Source organism: Ceratotherium simum, chromosome 29, assembly GCF_057802395.1.
Source record: "Ceratotherium simum simum isolate JZ-2026a chromosome 29, ASM5780239v1, whole genome shotgun sequence".
In the NCBI taxonomy this organism is placed as follows: domain Eukaryota; kingdom Metazoa; phylum Chordata; class Mammalia; order Perissodactyla; family Rhinocerotidae; genus Ceratotherium; species Ceratotherium simum.
Window position 1 is genome coordinate 12,872,276 of NC_141928.1, and position 10,623 is coordinate 12,882,898.

The window sequence follows — 10,623 nt, forward strand, 5'->3', positions numbered from 1 at the left end:
TCAGTATGGAGAAAAAGTTACTGCCACAAAGATTAATAGAGCCCAAGAAGTAGTGATTTACAACATAAAACCTAATGCAATCTTAACTAGAGATACACAACAGCCATGCATTAACTCTTAGAGAAGTGCAAACCTCCAAATTTGGCAGCACAGCCATACAATTGAGAAGACATACTTCTCATGTTTTAGAACCAAGGTAATATATATTTAATGTCAAGCACGAGCTTAAACACAAGTTTAAGACTATTTGTACTACTTAATGATGCACAGAAAAAGGGATTTTGGGGGAAGTTAGGCCTTATAGAACTCTACTATGATAGAAAGAACAATCTTCAAAAAATTCTCACTGATGACTACCTCAGAGTATTATGGTTGCTTTGGAAAGAGGGAAACTTCCAGCCTAAATTGTATAAACCAAAGTGTTCATGACTTGCAAACTGCCATATTTGGTCAGTCTTTACACACAAAGAGAAACAAGGCTGTTAGGGTCAACAAGAGTGGTTACAACATAGGTTTAAATGTCTATCCGGGGCCGGCCCTGTGGCTTGGTGGTTAAGTGCACGCGCTGCAATGCTGGTGGCCCGGGTTCGGATCCCGGGTGCGCATCGAGGCACCACTTCTCCGTCCATCCTGAGGCCGAGTCCCACATACAGCAACTAGAAGGATGTGCAGCTATGACATACAACTATCTACTGGGGCTTTGGGGGGAAAAAATAAAATAAATAAAATAAATAAAAATCTTTAAAAAAAAAAAAAATGTCTATCCGGTATTTTTTTTACTTACAAGTTTTCTAAAGAATAAGGATCTCAGGATCAACACCAAACTGAGGGTGGGGGGAGAATCATGTAACCAGTTTATGCAAAAAAAAAAACACCCAGCTGTTAAAGTGATATGGTGTTTTTTCATGTATACCCATGGACATCGAGTGTTTAGCCTTGGATTTTCTTTCCTTGGGATATAACTATGTAAAAACATTATAAAACAAGGTAGTTACATACAAAGCACCCAAATTTCATGCCAAACTCTGCTTTATATATATCAGTTAAATGAGCACTTCTTTAGTAGTATTTCAGTTCTATCTCCAAAAAACATCCAAGGGCTTTATATTCATTTATTCCACATGCTTGAGAAGTGTAATGATATCTGATTATATTGAAAACTACAAAGATAACATCACAGTCAGCCTATATCAGAATCTCAGCACACCAACCAGTGTCTATAAAGACACTCAACAATAGCACCGATTTAAACTAATTATTTTCTGAAGCCTGTACTCAAAGGTCACTTGTCAAAACAATTACTGTGAAATGATGAGACCTTCAAAGTAGGCTTCCCTTTAGCAGGAAACATGCTCAATAAAAGACAATGACTTCTTTAAAAGAATCTGGGCTGTAAAGTTTAGCTGGAAATATACTCAATAAAAGAATGACTTCTTTAAAGAACTCAGGCTGCAAAGTTCAGACACATTTGTGGAAAATCATGTCCCCTCATATAGATAATGTGCATAATACACTTCTTTCAATATGCAGTAGAAAAGATATGAAACAGATGTCTTCACTTTTCCAGAGTCCCACTAAATTACCATTTAATCCAGATTAAGCCCTTATAAATTGCTAATAAAACACGATGCCAAAAATGCCAAAATGCATATAGTTGATAGGTTAACTATCCAGATAAATATATACTTTAACACCAATGAGTTGAGTTAATTAACTGTAAACTGATTTATAAAACTGAAACGACGAAAAGGAAGTGTACCACAACATAGCAATAGTTCAATTTTAACTACGAACTGGAGTTAATCTGTATTAAAGCTACATATGAATTCTAAATGTTACCAATAAATACAAATCACTCATGGATTCAAATTTTATTAACACAAACTGAGGTCTACAAAGGAAGATCATAAAGACCTCTCTCCCCTACTCATTTGCACTTTTTATAAGTAAACTCTACTTAAAATCTTTCAATATATATTAAAATAGCACCCTATACACACTTGAATTAAGGTCAACAGGGCCTTCGTTTAAAAAAAAAAAAGTTGAATGTGTACTTCCTTGGCACCTAAGCTTGCTTTCAACTACTTTTCATACATTAGTTTAATGTGACAAACATACCTCAATTCACCCTCCATTGTTTTTTCTTCCTAAATAAAGCAGCTGGAAACACACACACACCATTTACTACTCCAGTCACATGTATGTGAATACAGGTGTTTATTCGAATGAAAATATCAAATGAATTGTGAACCCCTGTCCTTGACATTTTTTTCCACTAATAAAAACAAAAGCCAAAAGGTCTCAAATTCAAGTTGGAGCATGATTTTAAACTAACGGAGCACTAGTACGGTGAGCACTAGTAGCATGATCACTTAACACGGTCTTCTAGGATATTTGTTTCCAAGATAAAGGAATCCCCGAGTAACTAAAGTATGAAGCTGCCTGTAAAAACAGGTGCAGATGATGATAATCTGAATGTTAGAAGAGGAGGAACCGAAGTACTACCAGGCAATGGACAGCGAACTCCTGGAAGTCTGGGGTTATCCTCTGGCTCAACACCTACAACCCTGAAGGTTGCTGAGAACCAAGACACAGCAATGAGGTACTGGGGGCAGATACGTAAAGTAAATGGGGAGAGTGGGATGCCGGGGACACTTTAATTGCAGGCGGGGAAAATGAGACAGAAAGAACACGAGATGGCAGACCGACACTAAAAGAAAGCAAGTCTTTCAAACCAGGCGCAGCCCAGGAAGCTGGCCTGAGGCCGAAGCCAGCCTAAGTCACAGATACAGGCCCTGCGGGCAATGGGGAGAAACTGAGGCGGAGAGAGCGCCCGGATTCCCAAATAGGACCTGGCCCCAAACATGAAAGTCAGGAGAGAAGCCTGCTTGGCTGGGGGGTTCAGAGGGAGCCGCAAGCGCAAGACTCACAAGACTGACACCCCCCCAGACAGGGGGAACCGGTTTGGGCAGGGGCTCCAGGAGCGTTCCCACATGCGCATGCGCCCTCTCCCCTCCCCTCGGCCGCAACTCCCCCTCCCCCCAATCACGGCTCCCCTCAGAACCCTACTCGTCCAGGGAGCTGAGCGTAGTCTCGTCGGCCCAGCCCCGCGGAATGAGAACACAGCTTGGCTCCCCGCAGGGTCCGTCGGCGGATGCCCCCGGGCTTGGTGGATAGGAGGGTGGGAGGAGGAGGAGGGGAAACGCGGCCCTACCCGACCCGCCGTCTCCTCCTCCGCCGCCCGCCGTTCGCCGTCCCAGAGGCTCCGCCGCCTGGGCCTCCCTAGCCGCCCTGCCCCCGCCTTCCCCGCCCCCTACTCACGTGAGAGTGGCTCTTTCCGCCCTCCGCCCCGCCTCCTGCCCCGTCTCATAGGCCCGCCGCTAAGCCGAGCGGCCCCATTGGCTCAACAACAGGCGGCGAGGGCGTACTTCCTTTCCTCGAAGCCCCACCTGGGCTTTTAGCCCGCCTCAGGAGTCTGCGCCTGCGCGCAGTCTGCTCCGTGGGAGCTGGAAGCTTCGTGGTGCTCGGTGTGTGCGCTTGGATCGGCAGTGGCTGTGGGACTGCACCAGGGTCTGGAAGCTGGACTGGCGAGGGGAGCAGGCTGGGTAGCACCTCTTGCGTCTACGAAGGGGAACAACCGCAAAGACTACTCGTGCTAGAGAAAGGAATCCCCTGCTCACCTTTCACGTTCAAGTGCTGTTTCAAAAGCAGCCCTTAACGGTGTTACTTAACTCACCTGGCCTTTATTGAGGGCGCACAATGTGCCAGGGATTGTGATAGGCCCTTTTACAGGTATCTCATTGGACTTGACTACAAACCTGTGAGAATGCTATGAGTTTGTCATTTTCTAAACGAGTCCTGCCTAAGTAACAGAATTCAGTTTAGAAGTCAAAACTTCTGACACTCAAGTCCAAGGCCCACTGGCTACAACACAGCTGCCTTGAGGTATTTGAGAGACACAGAATAGAGCAGAAATGAACAAGGTTGTTTCAGAGTGTTACTCAAAGATGGGGCTGGGATTTTATTTAAAAATCACTAAAAAGTGATATACAGAGCAACGGCAAGAGAATGAAATTTAAAGTTCCTGTCCTGAATGAATTTACAATGTAGTTGGAAACAAAAACTGATTATTAAAGGTGCTACTTAAGTCTGGGTAATTTATAAAATAATTCTACAGCCTCCCCATTACTCTTCCCCTTTCTTTATTCAGAGAGAATATGCTCTTTTCCTGGTGAATGGGTCATTTGCAATGTTTTCCTGTGGGTATGGCATCAAATTAACCAGACAAAAAGAAAAAAGGTTGTGCTCTGTTGCAGTCCTCTTTGTGACTTGTTTATTACTATAGACTTGGCTGTACTCCTGCAAGAAAATAGCTTTGTTCCTTTTCTCCTTAAACAGTTATGTAATAATAATACACACCCATTTTAAAGTATTCAAATAATAAATATAGTATTAGGAAGAAAGTAAATCCCCTGAAATCCTGACACCCTGACAAAACCACTTTTAATATTTTAGTGACCATACATTCATATGTTTCTTGATTCGTATGTATACCCCAAATATATATGTAAATCCTAACATAATTTTTTAAAATATAGTTTTATTACAGAATTAATACAGTATGGCTTGGGGAAGATAGAAAACAGAGACAAGCTAAAATAAAAAATAAAAACATCACATTCGCTCCACAAATGTTAATACTTTAATGCATATCCTTCTTTGTGTGTCTCCATACTGCTTTTCAAAATGAGATCACAGTTTAGCAATCTGCTTTATTCAATTAACAATATCTACCTTATAATTGCTGTAAATTTTCCTCATCTAATTCCTAGATCACATTCAAATTTTCTGTCAACCTAAAAATATTTTTACAGCTGGTTTTCCCAAATCAGTAATATCATTTCAGTAATTTTTCCTCTCATCTAATACCTAACTATAATCAAAGTTTCTGTTAACTGAAATATATTTTTTTACTAGTTTTCCCAAATCAGTATCCAATCCAGGGCCATACATTGCATCTGGTTGTTATGTCCCTTAAGTATTTTTTTAATCTAGCACTTAAAAAAAAATTAAAAGACACTGGCTTATTGAAGAAATCAGGCGACTTGAGGTGCAAAATTTCCCACATTCTGGATCTGGTTGCTTCCTCAAGAGGTCATTCAGTTTGTTCCTTTATACCTCCTATTTCCTGGAAACTAGAAGTTATATCTCAAGGCTCAATGGATTGATGTGGTAAGCAGAAGCTAGAATGGGAAGGTCCCTGAATGCTGAAATAAGGAAAATGATGTTCAATCTATAGACAGGGGTGCCCTTAGAGGCTTTTAAGTACAGTGCCAATATCATATTTGGGCTTTTTAAAAGATCTTTCTGGTAGGAGTAGACAAGGGAAATGGGTAAATAGAACAGTCTGGAGGCTGCCTAAGATCAGAAAGGCTTGAACTAGGGCAGAAGAAAGGAGAAAAAAAGGAACAAGTTTCACAAGTTTGCTGATTCTTTCTTCTACCTGCTCACATCTGATTTTGAAATCCTCTAATGAATTTTTCATTTCCATTATTGTACTTTTCAACTCCAGAATTTCAGTTTGGTTCTTTTTTATAATTTCTCTCTCTTTAATAATATTCTCATTTTTTTCATACATTGTTTTCCTGACTTCATCCATGTTTTCTTTTAGCTCAATGAGTAATTTTGAGATAGTTGTTTTAAAGTCTTTGTCTAGTAGGCCAGATGTCTGAGCTTTCTCAGGGATGGTTTCTGTTGATTTTTGTTTCTTTGAATGGGTCATACTTTCTTCTTTCTTTGTATGCCTTTTGATTTTGAAAATGGACATTTGAATCTTATAATGTGGTAACTCTGGAAATCAGATTCTCCCCCTTCCCCAGGGTTTGCTATTTTTTTGATTGTTGAAGGGTGTCTCTGTGTCAGGGAGCAAGATCAGCCTGAGGTGAAAGCTTGAGGTATGCTCAGGTCTTTTCTGAGCCTGCATCTTTTCCTGGTTCTACAAGATGGCTTTCTAATTTCCCCCTTAGAAGTGGTTGCTTTTGAATATCCTAATCCTTAAATGTCTGTCTTCCAAATTGTGTGGCAGGGGAAAAAAACCAACCAAACAAAACAGGTGCTATTCCTTGAAATCCCCTGGAAGCCAGTTCACCTGATGGGGGTTGAAACAATGGCAGCCAGCCCCTGGAGCAGCTCAGAACTCAAAAGCAGCAGTCAGAACACAGAACATCGGTATTTGGAGCACAAGGTTCTTATTTCCCACCCTGGCTCCAGCAAGCCACACCAGGAATGTGAACATGGCTGTTTGCCACAGGGTTGAGGGGTAGCAAATGGGTAGCTGCGATCACAGTAAAGGTTGACAGTGACTGAAATTAACCTCAATTTACCAACCAAACTTTCCCCTGGAAGATGCAAGCGTTCAGATAGACTCCAGAGTTCCAAAATAGTTATTTAAGACACTTTCTGCCAGTACAATTGTTGTCTAGGTAGAGAGATGGATTCCTTGTGCTTCCTACTCCGTCTGAGGAACAGGAAAAAAAAAATAATGAAGAAATGTGAACAGTGAACAGAGCCTAAGGGGTCTGTGGGACACTATCAAGAGAAACAACATACCACTGAGGGAGTCTCAGGAGGAGAAGAGAGAGAGAAAGGGGAGGAAGAATAATAACCAAACTGTAAAAAGCTAAAGAAAAAAGAGAATCTTGAAAGTAGCAAGAGAGTAATGACTCATCACATACAAGGACTCCTCAATAAGATTATCAGCCAATTTCTCATCTTAAACCTGGGAAGCTAGAAGGCAGTGGGTTGATAATATTCAAAGTGCTGAAAGAAAAAAACTGTTGACAGCGAATTCTATATCTAGCAAAATTGTCCTTCAAAAACGAGGGCGAAGTTAAGACATTCTCTGATTAAAAAAAGCTGAGAGAGTTCATTACTACTAAACCTGCCCTTCGAGAAATGCTAAAGAGAATCCTTCAGGTTGAAATAAAAGGATGCTCAACAGCAATTTGAAGCCATATGAAGAAATAAAGATCTCTGATAAAGATAAATACACAGGCAATTATAAAAAGTATTATTATAATTATGGTTTGTAACTCCACTTTTTATTTTCTACATGATTTAAAAGACAAATGCATAAAAATATTAATCTGTGTTATTGGACACAATATATAAAGATGTGATCTGTAACATCAATAACAGAAAAAGGGGATAGAACTGTATAGGAGAGTTTTTGTATGCTACTGAAGCTGGTATCAATTCAATTAGATTGTTATAATTTTTGGCTGTTAACGTAATCCCCATGGCAACCACAAAGAAAATATCTATAGAATATCCACAGCAGGAAATAAGAGTTGAATCAAAACTTTTCACTACAAAAAATCAAGTAAACACAGAAAAAGGCAGTAATGGAGGAAATGAAGGACACAAAATCTATAGGGCTATAGAAAACAAACAGCAAAATGGCAGAAATAAGTCCCTCCTTATCAGTAATTATGAAGCAAAAATGACCAGAATTAAAGGGAGGAATAAACAGTTCTACAATAATAGTTGGAAACTTCAATACCCTACTTTCAATAATGAATAGAACAACCAGATGGAAGATAAGTTAGGAAATAGAGGACTTGAACATCACAATAAACCAAACTAGACATGTACAGAACATTCTACCCAACAATAGCAGAATATACACTCTTTTCAAGTTCACATGAGACATTCTCCAAGACAGGCCATATATTAGGCCACAAAACAAGTCTCAATAGATTTTAAAAGACTGATATCATACAAAGTATCTTCTCCAACCACAATGTAATGAAGTTAGAAATCAATAACAGAAGGAATGCTGGAAAATTCACAAATATGTGGAAATTAAACAACACACTCTTAACCAATGGGTCAAAGAAGAAATCAAAAAGGAAATTAGAATATACTTAGAAACAAATGAAAATGATAACAAAACATACCAAAAATTATAGGAAGCAATGATCAGAGGGAAATTTGTAGCTGCAAATGGCCATTAAAAAAGAAGAAAGAGCTCAAAACAACACCCTAACTTTATACCTTATGAAACTAGAAAAAGAAGAGATAACTAAACCCAACGCTAGCAGAAGGAAGGAAATAAAACAGATTACAGTGGAGATAAACAAAATAGAGAATAGAAAAATCAATGATACCAAAAGTTGTTTCTTTGAGAAGATCAACAAAATCAACAACCATTAGCTAGATTGTTAAAGAAAAAAGAAAGAACATGCAAATAACTAAAATCAGAAATGGAACTGAGGATGTTACTTCTGACGTTCCAGAAGTAAAAACGATTATAAAAGAATACTATTAACAGTTGTATGCCAACAAGTCAAATAACCTAGAAAATTTATGGACAAATTCCTGGAAACATACAAATTATCTAAAGTAATTCAAGAAGAAATAGAAAATCTCAACACACCTATAACAAGTAAAAAGATTGAGTGAATAATCAAAAACCTCCCAACAAAGAACAGTCCTGCACCAGATGGCCTCACCAGTGAACTGTACCAAACATTTAATGAAGAATTAACACCAATCTTTATCAAACTCTTCCAAAAAATTGAAGAGGGAACGCTTTCTAACTCATTCTATGAGGCCTTCATTACCCTGATACCAAAGCCACATAAATGCATCACAAGTAATGAAAATTATAGACCAATATCTCTTATGAATATAAATACAAAAATCCTCAACATATAAGGAAATAAAATCCAACAGCATATTAAATAGATTATTCATCATGACCAAGTGGGATTTATCCCAGGAATGCAACAGTGGCTCAACATAAAATCAATCGGCGTAATATATCACATAAATAAAAAGAAGGGAAAAAATACACGATCATCTCAATTGGTGCAGAAAAGGCATTTGACAGAATAAAATGCCTTTTCATGATAAGATCTCTCAGAAAACTATAGAGGGAAAATTTGTCAACATGATAAAGTTATTTGTGAAAAACCTACATCTAACATTATACTCAAAATAGTTTAGCTACCCCTCTAAGATCACAAACAACTCAAAGACACCTCCTTTCACTGCTGCCATTCAACATTGTACTAGAAGTTCTAGCCACAACTATTAGACAAGAAAAAGAAATACAAGGCATCCAAATTGGAAAGAAATAGGTAAAACTATCTCTATTCACAGACAACATGATCATATATATGGAAAATCCCAAAGAATCCACAAGAAAGCTACTAGAGCAGAAAAACCAGTTCATCAGCGTTGTTGGGCACAAGACCAACACACAAAAATCAGTTGTGTTTCTACACACCAGCAATGAACAATATGAAAAAGAAATTAAGAAAGCAATTCCATTTACAATTTTATCAAAGAGAATTAAATACCCTGAAAACTAGAAAACATTGCTGAAAGAAATTCATGAAGACCTAAGTACATGGAAAGACATTCCATATTCATAGACAAGAAGACTTAAAATTGTTAAGATGGCAATTCCACCCCAAGTGATCCACAGATTCAACACAATCTCTATCAAAATTACAACAGCTTTTTTTCAAAATGTAAAAGCCAGTCCTCAAATTCATATGGAATTTCAAGGGGCCCAGAATAGCCAAAACAATCTTGAAAAAGGTGAATAAAGTTGGAGAACTCATAATTCCTCACTTTGAAACTTCCTACAATGCTACAGTCATTAAAAGAGTATGGTACTAGCCTAAGGACAGACATATAGTCCAATGTAATAGAATAGAGAGCCTAGAAATAAATCCTCACATGTGTGGTCAGTTGATTTTCAACAAAAGTGCCAAGACCATTCAATGGGGAAAAAACAGTCTTTTCAACAAATGGTGCTGGAAAAACAATATCCACGTGCAAAAGAATGAAGTTCTGTATAGCAGTGGTGACGGTTACACAACATCGTAAATGTACTTAATGCCACCTAACTTTACACTTAGAAATGATAAAAAAGAGGGAAATACTGTGTGTCATACCAGTGTAAACCTCCCTCCCCCCAAAAAAGAAAAGAAAAAGAAATTGGGAGAACAGTGAGCAATTGGATACGTAAGAAGGAAAGGAACTCGAGCATGATACCAAAGTTTTCTCTTCCACAAGACTGTGTGGATGATACCGTTCACCAACACAAGGACTTCAGGAGATAAGAAACAGGTCTGCAGATGAACTCGAGATAATTAAAAGGTACTTTAACACTGGGACAACCAATTGGAGATGTCTTCTGAGCAGCTGGCCCTGGAGCTCAAGACAGTTGTCCGGGCTGGCGAGAGTGATTTGTGAATGGTTAGCACGTTGCAGGTAACGGAAGCCATGGGAATGAAGGAGATCCCTGGGAAACACCAACATCCAAAAGCGAGGGGAGTAAACTTTCTGCTTTCAGGACCCCGAGACCAGTCCACATCCCTAGGCGGGAGGGACTTACCAAGGCTTAAGCGCAGAGGCGCCCTTCAGGCCCTCGCAAGCAGCAGACTGCCGAGGCCCAGCTCGACAGGAGACATTGAGAAAGCGCAAAGCGCGCAGAGTCTAAGCCCCGGACGCTATGGTGCCGCCGCATCTTGGAGTAGCTGGAGGAATCACTTGCTGCAAAACTCCCGGGCACTCCGTCTGTACCCCGCCCACAGCGCGGAAAGTCCC

At 39.4% G+C, this 10,623-nt stretch overlaps 1 protein-coding gene across 3 annotated transcripts in view; it reads right to left on the reverse strand.

Annotated features, from left to right (window-relative positions):
- The window catches only part of RABGAP1 (RAB GTPase activating protein 1), a 160,730-nt gene extending 150,171 nt beyond the window's left edge, over positions 1-10,559 (reverse strand). Inside the window, exon 1 of one of the 3 annotated variants that reach the window (XM_087419128.1) lies at positions 10,412-10,559. The gene's annotated coding sequence lies outside the window, so the exon portion shown is untranslated. Of the gene's footprint in view, positions 1-3,069; positions 3,274-10,411 lie in introns of those variants that run through there. The other 2 variants (XM_004423428.2, XM_087419126.1) reach the window with 2 other exon arrangements.
- Between the last annotated feature and the right edge of the window lie 64 nt (positions 10,560-10,623).